This window comes from Lissotriton vulgaris, chromosome 6 (genome assembly GCF_964263255.1).
Source record: "Lissotriton vulgaris chromosome 6, aLisVul1.2, whole genome shotgun sequence".
Classification (NCBI taxonomy): Eukaryota; Metazoa; Chordata; class Amphibia; order Caudata; family Salamandridae; genus Lissotriton; species Lissotriton vulgaris.
In genome coordinates, this window is record NC_141694.1 from 1,352,867,460 (window position 1) to 1,352,889,672 (window position 22,213).

Here is a 22,213-nt window from a genome sequence, read left to right on the forward strand (position 1 = left end):
CACTGAAAAAATGGCAGGATACACAGCTAAATGAGTTGGCAGCTTTGATGGAGAAGGTTCATGTGCCCTTTCCCCATGTGCCAATCTTGTTGATGGGTGATTTCAATGCTGAGATTCCCCCTAGCCCATAGAAGGATAAATACCAATTGGAGAAAGAAAATGGTTTGGGAATTCCATGTCAGGTTTTGGAGCACCAGTAGGGGGATGTGATAGGTAGACAATTAGTTACATTGTTAGATAACCTGAACATGATTATCAAACAGATACCATCACTTTTAGGAGCTGATTTAGTTGGAGATAGACCATTAAGTTCAGATAAGGGAGAAAGGCTTGTCCAATTGCGGAAGAAAAATACCCGCACCCAGTTGCATGCTGAAATGCTATTAGGGTACCTAAAATCTAATAAAATACATGTTGGATTACAAGTTAGGAATATCCCCGTTATTTTTCTCTAGGATAAACCGTACCTAATTGACTTCAGTGGGGTTGGAACCAAATGCTCCCAGGACTGGATAGTCTTATCCATTAATACTGAGCTACGTATTAGTGAAGAAGAGCTGAAGGAAATTAAGAAACTAGAAGAGGAGATAGAGGGAGGCTCTACCATAGTTGATACTAAGGCCCTCCTGGACAGTATCAATAAGACCTTGTTTGACTTTAAAACACATACAGTCAACTTGAAAACAACCAAATTAAGTAGGGACATAAAAAACTTTAAGCAGATCAGGTGCACCCTTATCTTAAAGACGATTTCTTAAAAAATACTAACCCTGGGAATTTGAATACCCAATACAAGGGGAGGTCCAGGACAAGATTCTTGACTTTCTCAGATTCATCCTCTGATTCGGATCAGAGTGGGGGGGCATATTACCAACCTTACCCACAATACCAGCCCTACTATCAATACCCACAAGGCCCGCCACCTTTTTTAGACAGAGGGGGATGGCGAGGCAGGGGATACAGAAGGGGATGTAGACAACTACAATTCCAACCTTTCCAACAGTTCCCACCACCACCGCCACCCCAAGACCAGAACTTGTTCCGGACGAGACAACGAGTCTACCCGCGATAGACACAGTGGACAATTTTGAGTATTTGAGTAGAAATTTGACCTCCATTACTAACAATATGGAAGCCATTACGATCTATAATCTTTCTAATATTTCTTTGACCCGAGTGGAGTTGAAAGTCCTACAGAAAGGCCTCTTGTTTGTCCCTTTAGCTGTGCAAGACCCTGTAGACACCAAGACAGAGGTCTTACAGTTTCTAAGAAAGATTAGGCTGAAGACCTATTTTTTAGACCAAGAAGAAACCGTGGAATGGAATGTAAGTGGTTTAAAGCCTAGATCCTCTTTTTGCCCTGACAGCGCGAGCATGCCAGATGAAATCATTTGCTTTGAAAATCAAGTCCTGAGAGAAATAGATAAGTTGAATATGAAAAAAATCTCCTTCAAATCTAACTTTCTTAGAGAAGAGCAACAAGCCCTAGTCAGTTTAGCGAACAATCCCCTAACAGTAATAAAACCTGCTGATAAGGGTGGGGGGATTGTACTGTGGGACAGTAACGATTATGATGGTGAAGTGCTTAAACAACTTGGCAACCCGACACATTACTGCAAAATCGAAGAAAGTCCTGCTACCACATTAAGAGCTAAGATCTTGTACCTTACCTGTACCTTACTACGGAAGCATTAGACTTGGGTTTCTTAGGTAAAAAGGAATATGAATTCTTGAACACTTCGATGCAGAAAATACCTACCATATATGTACTTCCTAAAGTGCATAAGGATGCCCTGAAACCTCCGGGACGCCCGATTATTGCGGCATGTGGGTCGATGCTTGAGCCACTGGCTAAATATATAGACACCTTTCTCAAGCCATTTGTATGTACCACCAAGGCCTATGTAAGGGATACCATGGATTTCATCCACAAAATTTAGAACTCGGTGTTCGATGGAGACCAGCAGCTGTTGGTCTCCTTCGACATCGAGAGTCTCCATACCAACATATCGCAGGACGAGGCACTACTGGTTATGGAACTTGTATTAGACCGTAGAAGTAGGCCACATCAGGTGCCCACCAAATTCATTCTGGATTTGGCAAGAATTCGCCTACATTTTTCAACTTTAAACATGCCCTATATTTACAACTTAAGGGGGTAGCTATGGGGTGTTGTTTCGCACCTGAGATAGCGAATCTGGTTATGGCCCAATTTGAGGGGTTATATGTTTTCGGTGAGACGAACCCATTTTGGCACTTGGTGTCGAGATGGGTGCGTTTCATCAATGACATATTTATTATCTGGAACAGCAATAGTGATGAACTTGCCCAATTTCACGAATGGCTTAATGCTTGTTCACCTGATCTCAGGTTTACCATCAACTTAAGTAATGATAAAATCAATTTTCTCGATCTTTGGATTTTTAATAATAATGGACATTTGGAGGTGAACCTCTATACCAAACCTACTGATAGAAACATGTTATTGGAATTCACCAGTGGTCACCCCAGGAGCCTCAAGGAGAACTTGCCCTATGGGCAGTTTCTGCGTATTCGACGTAATTGTTCAAACAAATGTGATTACTTCGAAAACGTGGAAATTCTTGTGAATCAACTATGCACTAGGGGCTACCCAAGGAAGTTGGTTAGAGCAGCCCTTTAAAGGGCCTGGTATACGCCCCGTGAAACCCTGCTGACGCCTAAAGAAAAGAATGAAAGTGCACCGATGACTTGTGTACTTACCTTTAACCCGAAGGCTAATAAGGTTGAAACGCGTTACTTACCTGTAACAGCAGTTATCCAGTATTGGCGTCTTTCATAGATTCACATGCCTGAATCATTCCCCGTCGTCGAGACGGGAGCCTTCGGACATAGAAAAGTAATGTCCTATAGACATACATAGAGAAAAATAGGCCTAAGGGCCTCACCTTAGTAGCCTAACCTTGTCCTTATGTAAAAAAGGACCAAATTCTTAGAGCCAGCCAATCAGCTATCACCTCCCTCTAGAACCTTCCTGACAGGAGCCTCAGTCTCTCAGATTTTCGTATGCACCAAGCTAGGTAGGCGTAATACAGTTAGAGAGAAACGTGAGTCCTTCCAGGGGAGGCGGGAGGGTTGCATGTGAATCTATGAAAGACACCAATACTGGATAACTGCTGTTACAGGTAAGTAAAGCGTTTCTCATCCAGTATTAGGGGTGTCTTTCATAGATTCACATGCCTGAATCAGAGTAGTCAGCAATACATTATGCACATTTCTGATGTAATCATGCTATATAGTCATTTTAGATAATACACATAGCATACATCAATATATCATAATAGCAAGAGATGTGCATACCAGGATGGCGGGATGTTGGAAGGCTCACCTCACTGGAATAGATGGCGAAGCACCGCATGACCCACTGCTGCATCCTTCAGAAGTTCAGCATCCAGACAGTAGTGTCTGGAGAAGGTGTGCGGTGACTTCCACTTCGCCGCTCGACAGATGTCCAAAATCGGCACTGCAGCGAACAGCGCTGCTGATGTGGACATCGCTACGGTGGAATGACCTTTAACATTAGCACTCAAAGGCCGTCCGGCCCTGTCATGGCAGAATGCTATCGCTGAGGAGATCCACCTTGAGATGCTCTGTTTCGTTAGAGGCATTCCCATCCGTGGCCTACTGTAGGCCACAAATAGCTGTGACGACTTCCTGAAACTCTTTGTTTTGTCTATGTAAAACCTTAGACATCTTTTGAGGTCCAAGGAATGTAGAGTCCTTTCTGCTGCGGTGGTAGGGTTTGCAAAGAAAGAACGTAGAACCATTGGTTCATTAAGGTGAAAGTCTGAAGGCACTTTCGGTATGAACTTTGGATTTGTCCTCAGCACCACCCTGTCCTGTTTGAACTGCATGAAGGGTTCCTGAATGGATAGAGCCTGTAGCTCGCTCACTCTCCTGGCAGATGTTAGAGCGAGCAGCAGAGCCGTCTTCCATGAGATGTACTTGATGGATGCTCGATGAATGGGCTCAAACGGGTGCTTCATGAGTTGGTTGAGGACTAGATTGAGGTGCCATGTCGGTGGGACCCTCCTAGGTCTTGGGAAGGATCTATATAGTCCCTTTAGGAACTGCTTCATAAGCCTATTGGACCAAAGGGACGGTCCTTTGAAAGTCCTGGTGAATCGTGAAATGGTCGCCAAATGCACCTTTATGGATGCATGCGCCAGTCCTGACTGTGCCAAGTGCAGTAGATATGGCAATATCTGTTCAGGCGTGATATGGAGTGGTCTCAGGCCTTTCTCTAAACACCATATGCAGAATCGTTTGCATTTTAGAGAGTACATTTTGTTGGTACTGTCCGCTCTTGCTTTTGCCAGCACGTCCCTGCATTCCTGCGGGATGTTTAGATGACAAAACTCTCTGTGCTCAGGAGCCAGGCCGATAACGTGAGCGATTGCAGGTTCGGGTGTTGCACCTGCCCGTTGGACATTGTCAGCAGGTTCGGGTGCTGTTTCAGATGAATCGGTGTCCTGATGGAGAGGCGATGAAGATCCGAGAACCAGTGCTGCCTCGGCCAGAACGGGGCAATTAGGATCAGGGTGCAAGGCTCCCCCTTCATGTTTCTGAGGACCCTGGGAATCATCGGAAATGGTGGAAAAGCGTACGGAAATACGCTGAACCAACCGATGGAAAAAGCATTTCCGAGTGACCTTTGTTGGGGACGCCAGCTTGCGTAGTTTGGGCATTTGGCGTTCTCCTTGGTGGCAAACAGGTCGATTCCTGGGACCCCCCATTCTGAGAATATGCGATCCAGCGTACTCTTGTCGAGCTCCCATTCGTGGGAGAGGGATTTCTGTCTGCTTAGGGCGTCCGCAATGGTGTTGTCCTTGCCCGGGACATAGTCCGCCCTTAGCGTGATCCCATGGAGTACAAGCCAGTTCCAGACCTTCTGCGATTCACGTGATAGAGTGAGCGAACGCGTTCCTCCCTGTTTGTTGAGATAGTGCATCGTCATGGTGTTGTCCGTTCTGACGAGCACCTGGGAGTTCTGGATGCGTGGTAAAACGGCTTGTAGTGCCAGATACACAGCCCTCAGCTCCAGAAGATTGATATGGAGTTGCTTTTCCTGATTTGTCCATTTGCCGCTTATTCGGAGGTCCTGGAGAACAGCTCCCCAGCCTTCCAGGGATGCATCCGTGGTGATCACCAGGGGTGTTGCTGGAAGTAGGAATGGCAGTCCTACAGACAAATTCTTGTGATTTCTCCACCATTCCAGACCCTTGGATATTTGTGGTGTTATCTTCACAATGTCCTCGAAAGAACCTGTACTCTGTGTCCATTGGTTCGTGAGGGCTTCTTGCAATGGGCGCATCCTGAGTCTGCAGTGAGGGATGAGGAGTATACAAGAAGACATCATTCCTAGGAGTGATTTGTAGGTTCGAACTTTTAGGGACTTCTTTGATGCCACAGACGTGGCCAGAGATATTATTTTGTTTTTCCTCTCCTTCGAAGGAAATGCCCTTGCGCATTCTGTGTTCAAGGTCGCCCCAAGGAAGGTGATGTTTCTTGTTGGGGTCATGCAGGATTTCTCGTGATTGAGAGTTAATCCTAGCTGCTGAAAAAGATTGGTGCAGGCGTTGGAGGATTCGGTCGCGCCTGCAGCTGAAGGTGCCTTTACCAGTCAGTCGTCGAGGTAGGGGAAGACTTGGTGACCCATTTGACGCAGGAAAGCCGCCACAGGTGAAAGGCACTTGGTGAAAATCCGCGGTGCGGATTTGAGGCCAAACGGTAGGACTTGGTAATGCTGTCCTGCCACCTCGAATCTCAGGAATTTTCTGTGACCTTTGAGGATCGGGATGTGGTAGTAGGCATCCTGGAGATCCAAATTCGGCCAGAGAACTGTTCTCTGTTGTCAACACCTTGTCTTCCCCCCCCGTTGGGCCTGAAGTGGAGCCCTCACAGGTTTTTTGTGACGAATTAGCAGCCTTTTTTATCACAAAGGTTGCAGATATATATGCTTCCTTTGAAGATAATTCCAGAACTGAATGTAGAGGTGGTAGCGGGGAAGAACCATTGTCTCTCCACAACCATGACCATTTTTCCTGTTTTCTACCCGCCCCACATGAGGATGTGATCAAAATCATCTCTACTATCAAATCGGGCTCCCCACTGGAGCCTTGTCCCCCATCTGTGATGTCAAAACTCACAGAAGTGATTTCTCGCCCTCTCATGGAGATCTGCAATATTGCATTTTCGACAGGTCAATTCCCAAGTATATGGAAGAACGCTGTCATAAAACCCCTTCTGAAAAAACCTTCCTTAGATCCCACAGCTGTTGCAAGCTACAGACCGATCGCGTGCCTGCCCTTTCCCGCCAAAGTATGCGAATACCTGATGAACAGACAGCTCTCAGAGTTCGTCGAGACTCACCATCTTCTCGACGACACGCAGTTTGGTTTTAGGAAAGGGCATGGAACAGAGACTGCCTTGATAAAGGCCTCTGACGAGATCAGGGTGATCATGGACCAGGGAGGGGCGGCTGTCCTTATCCTTCTGGATCTGTCAGCAGCTTTTGACACGGTCGACCATGCCACCTTAGTCGACCGTGTCACTGCTTTGGGGATTAACGGTCGTGCCAAGGATCTCATTTCATCTTTTCTGGCAAACCGTACCCAGACAGTAAAGCTGGGAGAATTCTATTCCCCTATCTCTGCACTCCCTTGTGGAGTCCCACAAGGCTCCTCGCTAAGCCCTATGCTTTTCAATATCTATGTAGCGGACTTGGCGAGGATAATAAAGGCCTATGGGATACAGCTTACATCGTATGCAGATGATACCCAGCTGGTGCTGGGTATCCACAAGGATGGTCACACTGTAGCAGCCAACTTCCAGAAAGCTATGCTTGAGGTCAGTAGCTGGATGGCCCTGAACTGCCTTCGCCTCAACTCGGATAAGACCGAGATCATGACCTTCGGAAGACTCTCCCCTGAATGGTCTCATGGTTGGTGGCCAGAAAAGCTTGGCCCCCCACCTGTTCCAGTGGAAAAAACCCGAAATTTGGGAGTGATCTTTGACACTAAGTTGGTTTTCGATCTTCATACCAACAAGGTTGTGTCATCATCTTTTTTCATTCTGAAAAAAATAAAGAAGTTGCTGCCTTACCTCCCGCCGTCAGCTGGGAAGACTCTGGTGTCTACCCTAGTCTTCTCCAGGATAGACTATGGGAATGCACTCTTCCTTCATACTCAGAAGCGTGTCACAACGAAGCTGCAATCTATTCAGAATGCGGCTGCTAGGATTCTTCTCAACATCCCTCGTCGCAAATCCACCACTTTCGGTATTCGTCAGCTTCATTGGCTGTGAGTCGAGAGCCGTGTTAAGTTTAAGGCCCTCTGTATTGCTTATAAGGCTGTACATGGCACGGGACCTAAGTTCTTGGTTGAAGCCTTTCAACTGTATACTCCCAGCAGGCAATTAAGATCGGCCAATATCAGTCTCCTCCCTGTGCCACGCACAAGATCGGTCACCTGGGGAGATAGGCGCTTTCTTGTGGCCACTCCAAAACTTTGGAACCTCTTGCCACTAGCCATCAAAACCGCCCCGAATCTGATGAGCTTTCGCAGGCTCTTGAAAACATGGCTGTTTAATCAATAAGAGGATAGCTTGATGATAGACTCCAGTTTGCTCCACAGCGCCGAGACACCTTCGGGTATTTGTCGCGCTATAAAAGTTGCGTAAATAAAATAAATAAAATAATAATAAAACAAAGATGTCATGAAATCTCCTTTTTTCCAGTATGCCTAGTATTTCTTGGATCGTCATTATCCTGAACGACTGACTCTTCCGGAAAGAGTTGAGCGCCCTGAGGTCTAGAATGAGCCTCCACTTTTTCTCCTTCTTGCGTATAAGAAAGAAGCGGGAATAGAATCCTTTCCCTCTTAGAGACGATGGAACTCGTTCGATCGCTCCTTTCTTCAACATCGCAGATATTTCCTGGAGTAGCAGGCGTAGATGTTTGTGTGGAAGCCTGCGGGGAGGGGTTGCGGGTGGGATGGTGGTGAATTCCAGGGAATGGCTGAATCTTATTAATTGAAGTACCCACCGATCTGTGGTGATGAGATGCCAATTGTCTAGGAAATGGGTAAATTTTCCTCCAATCTTTAATGAGGTATATAGTTGCTGGACTGGCTGGAGTAATTGGTCACTGGCGTCCGCCAGTGCCCTTCCTCTGGTTTTTGCCCCTGAGGTTTGACCTCCCATAAGAAGTCTGACGACCTTGTTGCTGCTTCTGCTGGTACTGGGATTTATTCTGGTAGGAATACGAGGACCTATTTTGATAGGATCCCCTGTAGGAGGACTGGCCCCTGGATTTGTTGCCTCGAAAGGACTGGTTCCTTGCTTGTAAAGTACCGAGTGCTCTAGCAGTATCAGTGTCTTTCTTGATCGCTTGGAGCGCCTCGTCAATCTTGTCCCCAAAAAGGTGCTGGCCGTCGGAGGGCATGTCCAGCACCTTCGTCTGCACCTCTTGTCTGAATGATGTTGCCTTAAACCATCCTTGACGGCGCAGGACTGCTGCCCCAGCCAGTTGCCGAAAGCCCGTCATGGCTGCATCTATGGCACAATCAATGATCTCAGCTGCCGAGGTTTGACCCTCCGTAAGCAGTGCCTTGACTTCCTCCCGAACTGTGTCTGGCAGTTCCGCTATATATGGGACTATATCTTCCCAGAGCTGGCGGTTATAACGCCCCAACAGGGCTATGGAGTTGGCCACCTTGATGGTCATGGCCGATGTTGTTGTAAACCGTTTACCGATTGTGTCCAGCTTCCTGCCTCCCTTGTCCGGTGGGGCCGACAGAGGAAAGGAAGGGTTGCGAGAATTCTTTTGGGCCGCCTGGGTTACGACCAAATCCGGTTTTGGGTGCCCATTAAGGCAAGCTGCTGCTGTGGTTGGAGCCTTGTATTTTTTATCCAGGCGTGGGACAACCGCAGGTACAGAGGCCGGCATCAGCATCAGTTTCTTTCCCTGGTCCCAGAGAAATTCTATTATTGGGATAGACTTCGTTGTCTTCTTTGTTTGCTCCTTGAAGTCATGTAAGAAGCATTCGGTCTCAGTGGATTCCATCACCATATGAAATCGCTTTTGCTGCTCTTTCCACTATTCTATGGAAACCGCCAATGTCCACTGGTGGTGAATCTGCTTGACGCGGTTGGGGTGAAGCTGGGGAAGATGCCACATACTCTTCTTCCTCTTCGTGGTCCGACTGGATTTCTTGGACTTCCCCCTCTTCCAGTTCTTCCTCCTCATCTGATGATTCTATCACCTGAGGTGGCACTTTCTCATGGCGGACCTGAGTAGCTGGCCGTTTTGGGGTTGCCGCTGATGTTTTTGTAGCAGGCGTTGGGCCCCCTTTCTCAGTTGCCGGTGTTTACGGGAAACGTTGTTTGTAGTCCTGGATAAGGTATTTAAGGTCATTTACGATTGAAGCGGGAAGGCATACCATCGGGGTGACCTCTGTGCGAACATGAGCTTGGAAAGAGTGTTCCTGGTAGCTCATTTCATCCTGTTCCTCGTCCGTGCTCTGACATTTCACGTGAAGGTCTGAAATGGAAGTAGCCTGATCCAGAAGTTCTTCTTCCTCAGATTCCTCACTCTGGAGAATGTCTGTAGGCAAATGAGTTTGCACCTTACTAGGTGATGTTGTTTCTGGTGTAATCTGCTTCTTGGTCGGTTTGCCAGACGCAGAACCTTTTGCAGGAGCCCCTGCCGTTGTCTCTGGTGTCGTCGACGGTGGCAGGGTCAGAGACGACGTTTCTACCAGCTTGGATTTCTTCCACGGCTCAGTAATGCCCACTGTCGACGATGATTCTCCCGTTGACGGTACCCTCGTCGACGGCATGACCTTTGTCGACGGTGTCTCCGTAGACAATATTTTCATCGTCGACGACGCCTTCGTCGACGATGCGCTTGTCGACGACGCGCTCGTCGACGATGCGCTCGTCGACGATGCGCTCGTCAACGCTTCATTCCTCGTCGTCGATGTCTTCGTCGTCGATGTCTTCGTCGTCAACACTCCCGTCGACGGGGGGGCTCTTCATCGACGATGTCGTCGTCGACGGGACAGTCTTCGTCGTCGACGAGGTTTTGGACGTCGACGACGGTTTCAGCAGTATTATAGATGGAATAGGTTTACCTGCTGACGACGATGAAGGAGTTGTCGTCGTCGATGGGAAAACCGACGACTCTGTCGTCGTCGACACAGTCGTCGTCGCTGTGGAGACGTAAACTGGCGCCACAGTTCTTTTTTGCGCCGAGGAGGATGTCGCAAGTTTGCTGGACGACTGTGTAGGCTTCTTAAAAGTCTGAGAATCCTTTACAGACATTGAAGATGTTGTTGATCTTGCCTCTGAAGACTTCTTTTGTGCCTTCATAGGAGGAGTGTCTGAGGGGCCAGGGGAAACCACCCTTGGCCTCTTCAGGGAGACTTCTGAGGTCATTGAAATGCTCCCCTCTGAAGATTCCATATTTTCCCTCTCTTTAAGCCTGTCCAGCCAAATGAGCAGGCGACCTTCTCTGTCCCTCAAGGTCTTGTTAGGGAAAGACCTACATATCTTACAGTCTTTAGGGACGTGGTCTGGATACAGGCAATATAAGCATAGGGCATGCTTATCTTCAACATGTAGCCTTTTCTTCCCACATGAAGAGCAGGCCCTGAAAAGGGCTTTCTTCTGGGATTCAGACATGCCAAAATTGTGAAGAAATAAATCACTTACTGCAGTGATAAGTGGCTTGAAGTAGTCCTTGTCAAGATTTAGAAGAAAGAACTCACTTTAAAAAGTAAAGTGAACAAGTTGGTTTTGAAGAGATCCTGAGGAGAACTCAGGCTGGAGACTCCCTAGCACAACATGCGGTAGAAAATCTGAGAGACTGAGGCTCCTGTCAGGAAGGTTCTAGAGGGAGGTGATAGCTGATTGGCCGGCTCTAAGAATTTGGTCCTTTTTACATAAGGACAAGGTTAGGCTAATAAGGTGAGGCCCTTAGGCCTATTTTTCTCTATGTATGTCTATAGGACATTACTTTTCTATGTACCGGAGGCTCCCGTCTCGACGACGGGGAATGATTCAGGCATGTGAATCTATGAAAGACACCCCTAATACTGGATAAAAGCAAATAATCTTTAGGAATTGGAGGTTAATTGAGCACCGTAACATCCCGAAACCTCTCTTCGCCTTCCGCAAAGGAAAAAATATGAAACAACATCTGGTGAGAGCGAGCAGAGACCCGACTACCAAAAAATACACTAGAAGTCTGTTAGGTTTGCCACCCTTGATCGGACACTATCGCTGCATGAACTGTGCGGTGTGTCCCAATTCCAAAGATTTGAAAAATATTGTGATTAATGGCCAAACCCACACGATGCGTGCTTTTTCCAACTGCAATACCAGAAATGTTATCTATGTGGTCATCTGCCCCTGTAATCTTGCCTATATTGGGAAAACTACCCAAGCAGTTAAAATGCGGATTGGCCAACATAAATCTTGCATAAGGTGCAAGAACATCGGGGGCCCGTTAGTACAGCATTATATTGATGCTGGACACAACGAAGAGGACCTCACTTGGGCGGTTTTAGTAGTTGTCCTGGCTAAGAACAGAGGTGACATAGAAACTAAGTTGAACCGCACTGAAGCGAGGCTGATCGAGAGATACCACACGATTAATAAGGGACTAAATGACCGCGATGAATTGTGTGCTTTGATCTAATATACCTCCGTATTTGCTGGGCTCCTTGACCTGTTTTTGTGGTTCTTTCTCCACATTTAGGACCCCCGGTCTGGATAGATTGGCTGCTTGTCCTGATGAGTTGCGCCACATACATCAGTTACATCTATTTGTATTGGCCTCGATTGATCTACAATGGATGGATTTGGAATGTATAAGTTTGCTCGCTTGTTTGTACATTGTCTATGCTAATCTGTTTGACAGAATTCTGTTTATAGTGGTTTGCTCCCTTACAGAATGTGAATCCAATTGTGAATATGCAGTGCCTACTGATTGTTGATTGCTATGTTGATGCTTTATTCTTCTTCTTGGTGTTGGTGTGTATTTGGGTGTTTCATGTCCCTTTTTCCTTTCGTCATCTTCTGAGATGTCGGCATGGTATTATTAGTTCCTACCCCCTCTTTTTTTGAATTTTCATGTTGCTTTTGATTGTCTACTCGCCCTCCGAGTGTGAGGGAATATGTGGATGTAGTTCCCTGTGTGCTTTACTCTTTATTATAGGATGTTTTAATTTTTTACATCAGTCATTTTTTGTTCAGAACTGTGTCCTTACTAAGCGTTGCCGCCTCCCCCCCCCCCTTTTTTCTGGTTTGCTCTGTAGTTTTTTCGCCCCCCTTGATTTATATTGCTTTTCGATTGGCCCCTACCTTCTTTTGACAATTGCTGGATTTTGTCTTCCTTGAGTGCTGCGTGCCGTTTGTTGCCCTCCTCGGATACTCACGAGGAGTTGGGCGTCTTCTATGTCTAGGGATTGGGGCTGGGGGAGTTTGTTGTCTATCCGGCTCGACTGTCCTACTTTTGTGTTCATTACCCACTCACGTTGTGTGTGAGGTCACTGGGTATGCACAGAAATGCCGTTCGCCAGCGTCCGGTTTCTACCACATGGATGGCTGACGTTGCCTGTGAGGAGTGCGCAGTGATTGAGCCTGCCGTTTCCGGACCCTGTGGCTGAGAGGTAAATGTAGCCCCAAGCGCCTCGTGGCTTTCCTTGCACGTTTTTTCTTTTTTCTAGTTTCTGCCCCCGGCCGCTACGATGTGCCAGAGGTGTACTTTGCAACGTTACCCTTGTAGTTAGGGCGCATGCTTGTTGATGGGACACGACACCTTGCCCCCTTCAACTGAGACCAGTGAGCTAGTTGTGGTTTATTGATTCTTGGTGATATACGGGCCGATTTACCCAATTTCGGGTTTTTGGATGTGGTGGTGTGAAAGAGTCATTATCTGCCATGTTGTGTGTGCATTTAAGACACCTGCTTGTGGGATACGACTTATTGCCCCCGCGTTGCCGTTTAGCGTATTTAGTTCCTGTTGCATTATATTCTTTATCATTATTATTTGTATATTGGGTTGAGATATGGGTGGATTGTACTAACTGTGGGTTATGTGGTTTTTTCTTGTGTGCCCCTTTTGTTTTGTTTCTGGGCTGGAGTAGGCTGGAGAGACGTGTGATTTATCGCTTTGGAACGCTGACCGAGACTCCGAGACTGGATGTGATGTTTGGACGTTTTGATTACTTGTAGGTATGTAACTTGCCTTTTTCATCCCCGTGCTGCCTGTTACTATGTAGAGGTGGTTTATGCACTCTGTGATTGTATAGTTTGTACCCCACCGAGACATGTATTTGCTCTAGTGGACTTAGTGTAGACCCTGCCCCTGGTGGGTGTGGTTCCTCCGAAGACTTCCGTCAGCCGGGCTGTACTTTTTAGGTACCAACAGATTTCTGCTTGAGACTATTTGTATGTCTTGTTCTGTTCTTTACTGAAGGGATTGGTGCCTCTTTCTCTACACCACGCCACTTGCATATTGCACTATAGCTGTATGAACTGAGTATTCACATGTGGTGTTCTTTCTGTATGTATCCTCTGTTGTGGTACTTTCTCTTCTCCCTTTTGAGGGATATAAGGTCACCTCTGGGGCTCGCTTGCCCCCGATGGTCTGTTCCATGGTTCTACCATGGTTTTCTGGCACTGCACTTTCACAGACGGGTGAGAGTTTTGAATTAGCAGTTGTATTTTATTGTATATATTGGTGTAGTAGTATAAACTGTGTCCTTGTTACCATTTTAGTACCCATGTCCAGATGAAGCCAAAGAAATCTGGCTGATACGCGACTGCGACTGCGTCGACACCCTGCCCTTAAGGAGTCCCCATAGACTTAAAACCAAGTCTGAGTTTTTCTTTAGCGCCTCGATAAGTAACTGTTTTGTAGAGAAGTGAGTTCTCAGGCGCATATTGTGGGACTACCCATTTGAAATGTATTTCACTCAAAGTTAGGAGTGGATACGGCCATAAGTTGTTTATTACTTTCTTTGGGTACACTTTTTTGTATAAATAGGTTGTAGTATCTGTAATGTACAGTTTGTGTATGTGATTTGTATATATTGTATATGCTGTATTGTTTTATATATATTGTGTCATAGATGTTTATTATTATTTCTTTGAGCCACTCTCGCTGTTCCCGTATATGTCTATATGAACTTTTGTATACGAATGTCATTAATAACTTGCAGTCAACAAGATAATTAATTATTTCTTGTTTGCGATTAAATGTTTGATTAATCCCTTAAGTACCACCTTGTTCTACCTTTTCATCCTTGGATGTCCCTTGCTCAGGTACAGGAGGGTTATGTGGGCAGAACCCCTAACCATTTTTCTAGGATTATTATTAATGGCAGACGTATATGGGATCAGCCAGCCCGGCTCACTTTTGATAATGGGCGTGTGTTAACATTAATAGATTATGTAATTATCTCTTCCGAACATTTTGGCATAGTAATGGACCTAGTAGTAGGTGATTTAGCAGGTAGTGACCATAAGCCACTAATACTTTAATTGCATTGTGCTGCCCATTTAAGATACCAATGGGAGAATAGTCAGCCAATCAACTGCGTTAACAAGCGTAAATTAGTATGAGCAGGAACACCTAAACTTTACACCATAAATGAAATGATGGGGCTGTTGACAGACCAGGCCAATTTATCAGTTCAGCATATAGTGCAGGATTATGAGAACTTAATTGTTACCACAAGTGATGTGGCGATTACAGGCTTAAATAGTAGTCAGGGTAGGATGGACACATCAGGTTCCATTAAGGCGCGGGCAAAGCCTACATTAAAAAAGAACATAAGAGAGGCCTATAAAACAGATGGGGCTAATCGGGAGTGCTACATTAATCTGCATAGGAACATCTAAAGGAGGCTGAGGGCAAGATGGCGGCTGACTAGAGCAGCTGTTTCACTCCTTTCTGACCACTCTCTGACCGCTGATACATATGGAGAATTGGCTGCGAGGAAACTGAAGATTTGTACAGTGTTTGCAAGCGGCGGCGGCTCTGAGAGGTGAACAGCAGTGTTTTCTGAGAGAACCGAGTCACGCCGACGGTGCTGTTTATGCTGAGTGTCCCGGCCGCAGGGGATGGATATCGGCGAGTCGGTGCAGCTAACCTTAAAGACCTCCCCAAAGCCCGGACCCGCCCTGCTGTTTTGCGTTGCGGAATTGGCAAGAACATTTTGTGCTTACCTGGCAATTTCAGCGTCCCCCGGCGCTGGAAAGGATTACCGCCTGCGACACTCTGTTCCTGCTTGGAGCACCCGGTGATAATGACCACGAAAATTCCCATGGCTGCGGGGGTGAAAACTAAGACGCGCCTGGGCTTGGGTGTCGGAATTTCTCCTAAAGTTAATACCGCAGCAAACCTGACTACTAACGTGGCTGCAGACTTCAGATCAAGCCAGGACCTAAGAAACTGGCAGGAAATCTTCAAACCAAAACGGAGGAAAGAAAACCCCGACATGGAATACCGCCGAGCACTGAGCCCACTGTTCTGGAGATGCTGCGAGCAACTCCTCAGCTTAAGACACTGAATGAAGGTGCAGGTACAGTAGAAGGTGAGCAGCTTCAGGGGGGGAGTATGGACAATGGAAAAGTCATCCGGGGAAAGTATGTATTGAATCTGCCAGCTGTAGATTTGACCCCAAATGATAGCATAGCCACTGACAATGCACTGATTGTATCGCTGCAGCCAATACAAAATATCCATGCTCTTGCTCATGATGAAGCCCCTCACTGTCTGCAGCCAGAGATACAAGCCTATAGCAATGGGGGAAAAGTTGCTACTACTAAGCCCACAGAAGTTACAGAAGACGTAGAAACTTCGGAAATGCTTGTTAAACAAAGGCCCAGCAATCCAGCCGAGGCCCAAGTGGGCTTAGCAGCAGGGATGGAAAACTATGCAGCATCTTCCAACCATAGCGAGCAGGACTTTTATTCATTTTCAGATGGTATCTGGGTCTCAGGAAGATTTTAGCAATGAGAGCTCGGGTTCAGGCGCTGGGAAAAAAGACATGACTGCTACAATCCGTAAAACAATAAAAAGAACATCTCATCCAAGCCCACAGAAGAAATACCTCAGGTGGGATTATCTGGGAGCTGGGTTACTCAGTACAAGCAACATGAATATAAAGGTACCAGCAGCGGTGGATCAACCCTCCGCTACCCCCCCAACCTTGGACACCATCATTCAATGTATACTTTCTCATCGAGAAGAAACATGACAGTATAGCAAACGAGCACAAACAACAATGCGTAAAATCCAAGGGGCAGTTGGAAAAGTCGCTAAATCATGTGTGGTAATCAACGAGCGACTTACAGCGCTGGAGGCTCAGACTAAAACCCTGGAAATTGATGTTACTACCACACTTACAGCTACAGTAGCACATGAGGCAGAACTCGTCGATATACAGTGGAAGATTGAGGACTTTGAAAATAGGTCACGTCGTAATAATCTGCTTGTTTTAGGGGTCCCGAGGGAAAAGAAGGAGAGGACACTCAGAGATACATGGTCGATCTCTTGTCTAAGGCATTCCCAGAGCTTGGGGAGTGGAATTGGGAACTGGAAATTCAAAGGGTGCATCGCGTTCCCTTTAACCATAAGTCACCTCCAAAGCAGGATACCAAGCCCCGAGCGGTAATTATATACTTTAGCAACTATCTGCTTCGTCAGGCAGTGTATGACAAGGCCAAACCTACAACAAAATGCAGTGGTGGAGATTATACCTTTTTGTGCAACTGGATTATTGCCATTATACTGTTGAAACAAATGATCAAACCAGTACAGGACCGCGGGGGGCAGGCATTCCTTCTGCATCCCGCTCGGCTGAAAGTAATTAAGGGGGAACATGTCCGCTTCTTTACATCGGAAATTAAAGTACAGGAGTATCTGGAGAAATGGACCTAAAACGCCTGGACTAAGGATATGCTTTAGGACTTTCAACAAGATTAATATAGGGTTTATGCCCATATCTTTCTAATGTGCCTTTATTTTCCCCCTGATTTACATAGTATAAGCCTTTCAACTTTACTTTATTTACCTCTTCACTTTTTCGCTGTCTCTTAGTTTAATCTACTTTCGGTCAGAGAGGAGTAACCATCGCAGTAGACTTTTTGTAAGGGAAGGGTGGGGGATCTCGAGGGTGGTGTACTGGGGCACTAGTGAAGGGTGGGGGATGAGAAGTGGGGGGGTGGGGTTCGGGAGAAAAAGAAAAAAAAAAGGAGAGGATGTTTGCAGAAAAGAACCAAAAATAGTTTGTATTATAAAGCAGTGGCGATTAAAGCAGCGAAAATTCAATATATCAAAGGGCTAAAATCACTATTTGTTCATTCAATGTAGGGGGTCTCAACGACAGACATAAACGCAGAAATGTTGCAGAGATGTTAAGAAATTTTAATCCTGACATCATATGCCAACAGGAAACACATATCCCATGGGGGTGCCAGGACATATTGGCTATAAGAGGCTATAACCTCATGATATGCTGTACCCAGACCTCAACTATTAGAGGAACAGCGATCCATATTAAAAATAGGCTGGGGATACCCATACGGACACTGGGGGATAAATCAGGTAGTGGGGCAATGACCCAGCTCTCCATGGGGATTACTATCTGCACCATATATGGGTCAAATGAGGATGATTCCCAAATCTTAAACGATCTAGAAATTGAGGCGGCACCATGGCCAGGCCCGTTTATATTTTGCGGGGATCTCAATATTCATTATGAGAAAAGGTTTGACAGCACCCAAAGATATCAAGGGAGAAAACCCAGAGTCCATTGTGCTCTCTCTGCTTTACAAATTAGCTATGATCTATGTGATGTCTGGGGAGTTCAACATCCAATAGACCCTGGGTACACATATTATTCAACCCCCCATAAAAAAATGTATAGGCTTGATTACTTTTTTGTGTCATCCCCCCCTTATCTCATGTGTTGAAATAAAAAAACTCCCGAAAATACTTTCAGACCATACCCCTTTAACTTTGGGTCTGAAACTTCCAAACCTACTATATCCGAATGTGAAATGGACATTTGATAGGTCCCTATTGCATAATTAAAGGTACATAGAGCATATTAAAAAATGGACTATCAACTATTATGAAGATAATTAATATAGCTCTTCATGCAATATAGTTTGCGATAGCTTTAAAGCTGGGCTCTGGGGGGAGACAATCAGTTTTGTAGGGAAGACCAAGAAACAAGAAAAGCAGGAAATTAACACATTGATGTCTAAATTGGCAGAACTAGAAAATGAATATACTGGGGCAGTCAGGCGAAAACAAGAGGGTTGAAAATGCGATTCGCCATAATATCGCAATTACGAAAGCTGAAATTAACAACTATTATATTAAGAAGGGAGCAGCTATGTATCAAGCATACAAATCAGAAGGATATGAGTATGGGGAATCTATTGGTAAAGTCTTGGCTCTGCGGACAAAACAAAAAGCCGCAAAAAATAATATAATAGAAATTAAGGGCAGTGATGGGGCCTCTTACACAGTAAGAAAAGATATCATAAAAGTTTTTGAGAAATTCTATCAAGACCTATATAAACAAGGAGATACAGAGCCTATGTTAGATAGTGATACTGAGTGTATCTTAGGTAGTCACCGCAGACTTACCGCAGAAATGCGGGAAGAGTTAGATAAGAAAATAACTGAAGCCAAGGTACTTGGTGCTTTGCAAGCAATGGTCATAGGGAAGGGTACAGGGCCAGATAGGATTCCCCTGGAGCTATATAAAGCGATTCAAAAAGAAATAACCCCTATGTTATTAGATCTGTTCTTGGGGATACAATATAATGGGTTTCCCCCAGAGTCCTGGGAAAGGGCACATATAGTTGTGTTTCTAAAGAAAGGAAAATCTGCAAATAATCCTGCCTCATATAGGCCTATAGCTCTAATGAACACGGACACGAAACTGTATTCAAAAATCTTAGCTACCCGCCTAGGGAGGATAATAGCTCATCTTGTCTCTCCTTGGCAACACGGTTTTATACCCAAAAAAAGCACTACTGATCATATTAGACGTGCAATAGCTTTGTTGGACATCACTGAGGCAGCTGGGGAGAAGATGGCTATGATCCTCCTAGACGCGGAGAAAGCTTTCGACCGTGTTGCATGGCAATATTTATGGACAACCATGGCACAAAGGGGCTTTGGCCCTGGTATTGTAACAGCTAGCCATGTAACATCGACCATATGCCAAATTGAATATTATGGGGGGAAGAATCTGCTTCAATAACAATTGCGAGAGGGACGAGGCAGGGGTGTCCCTGCTCGCCAATACTCTTTGCTATCTATATTGACATCTTCATAAAGCAAATTCTCCAGGACCAGACTATCACCCCAGTCCAGCGTAATATATGTGAGACAAAAATATTGGCATATGCCGATGACCTGCCGATAATAACAACAGAACCAGACAAGGCGATAGTTCGAATCCAAAAATTAGCAGAAGAGTATGGCCAAAAATCAGGCTATCTTTTAAACGCAGGAAAAACCCAGATTTTATGTAACATCAACACCGCGTGTAATGATCTTCGAAAATTAGTCAAAGTAACCTATTTAGGTATTAAGATCACTAGAGATATAGATACCATCTGGAACATAAATATGCAACCTATATGTGATCAGATTAGCATAGATCTTCAACAGTTGAACAGACTCCATCTATCGCTTATCGGACGATGCAACATCTTAAAAATGATCATGTTCCCGAAAATCTTATATTTGTTCAGATTAATACCAATCGCTATTGAAGAACAATTTTTAAGGAGAATAGATAGCATCTTCAGCTGTTTTGCTTGGAAATATTCTAAAATTCGCCGATCTTTCAAATTTTTAACATTTCCGCCGGAACAAAGAGGATGGTCTGCCCCAAATATTAGATACTATTACTATGCGTGTTTTATGCAGCAAATGGCATATGTAATTATGCCAGGCAGCAGGGGCAGGCAATATACCTTAAACGATGATCTACCCTCAATTTATGAGTTAGCCGTAGGTAATATCGCTCAAGGGATACTTTTTAGGCAAATTGAGCCCAGCTACTATAAAAAAACAAAATTCAAGATAATGTTTGCAGTTTGGAAGATTTGAAAAAAGATGCAGATTCTATTTAATATACCTATTTATAATGGCGATCCTGTAATTCCTCACCATTGTTGTATGATAGAACAGCTTGGCAACGGGAGGAAAAGGGAGTACTCACGGTGGGTGATTTATATAGTGCTGAACGAAGATTGCCATTCTTGGAGCTTCAACAAAAATACGGTTTATCTGATAACTCGCTTTTTAAATATAACCAGATTGCAAGCTATCTGAATAAAGCCAAAAAGAAGGGATTAGTGCTCCATAAAATACCCTTAATTTAAATCATCTCCAATCCGCTGACTAGAATCAAGAATATATATAAAGTGTTAATGGATACACTCCCAGATGATTTGATAGCGGTTGAGGCTAAATGGGCTATGAAGACTGGGGACCGTGATATTGATATATGCAGATCCCTGAACTTATCTAAGGAGATTTTCCTGGTGGCAAATTTAAAAGCCCAACATTATTATACACTATGGGCTAGATGTAGGTAGAATAGATTTACCGATTTTTAATTACCGAATTTTACCGATTCGGTAATTAAAAATCGGTAAATCTAAGGGGTGGATATGTAGGTATTTCCAGATGTGGAAATACTGAATCTGTAACATTCGGTATTTACCGATTCTGTAAATACAGAATCGGTATTTCCCATTGATTCCTATGGGCTTTGAAGCCCATAGGAATCCCATGAAAATCTGTCACATGGCTAGGTGTGTATGCACACATGTGCATGCACACCTGAAATCGGTATTTTACCACACAATAGGATTGTGTGGTAAAATACCGATTTTGTAGGGCCTTTGGGACTCAGAAGAGTCCCACCTACATCTGAGATTTACCGAATCGGTAAAAATACCGATTCGGTATTTTACAGAATCGGTAAATTTACCGAATCGGTAAAGTTACCGATTCTGTAAAATTGTGCCCCTACATGCCAATTCTTGAATACCGGTCGGTAACGGCCAAAAATACCGATTTTCGTCCGTTATCGACCGACCTACATCTGGCCCTATATGATCTCTATTTTACCCCCGAGAAACTACATCGTTGGGGTAAAAGAGATGACAATAAGTGTACTAGATGCAAGCAAGGACCTGCATATACGATACACATGTTCCATAGTTGCAATCAACTGAATACAGTGATGAAACAAATGGAATCTTTTTTGACAGTAGAAGTAGAGTGTCCTATTAAAATATCTGCCACCCTAATGTTATTAGGATGCGATGAAAGTTTACAATGCGGCTACCATGCGAGTAAATTTGTCTTTATTGCAATAGCGGTAATAAGACTTCTAATCTCTACTCATTGGAAAGATGCAGATCCTCCACTGTTTCAAGCATGGATCGGCCGTCTATTGGCAATATACCATCTGGAAAAGGAACTTTATAAATATAAAGGCCGGGGTCGAGTAATCTGGGCTCCTTTTAAAAGATCAAACCATTGCATAATTAACCATAAGATATATGAAGATGCTTGGGGGATTGGATCGATAATACTATGTGGTCAGCCTTCTTTCTCTCCTTCGGTTTCTTTTTATGTTTCTCTTTATTTTTCCATGCTGCGATTTTATAATACTGTTTATGTGACTTAAGATGTACATCATATTATATGTTAGCCTTATTCGCTGCACATGCTAGATATCACAAGATATATATTTATGATATAATGATGAAATTATGTCTGTAAATCCTCTTCAATAAAAAAAAAAATATGTGGCTAGAGGAAGCAAAATAGCAGACTGGATGATAATAATCTAAATGTTACATATTACTGTGAAATGACTCTGACGGTTCAGAATAATGGAAGTATAATTACTGTTTACTTAGAACTTTTTGACAAGTGGAAAGGTTCTTCTTTTGTGTTTGCTTATTAACTAACACTTGGATTGCCATGGTATGTGGACACATATAACACTCAACACTGTCATGTACATTTTAAGAACTACGTTTTTGTAAACATAATATGCTATAACTGGGTGTTGTCAAAAGTTTAATGTCGTGAATCGAAAAAGTAAATACA

General features: G+C 44.6%; 1 protein-coding gene across 1 annotated transcript in view; it reads right to left on the bottom strand.

Annotated features, from left to right (window-relative positions):
* Positions 1–22,213, bottom strand: part of RYR2 (ryanodine receptor 2) — a 3,481,211-nt gene that overhangs the window by 1,306,215 nt on the left and 2,152,783 nt on the right. The gene's annotated exons all lie outside the window — the stretch shown is intronic.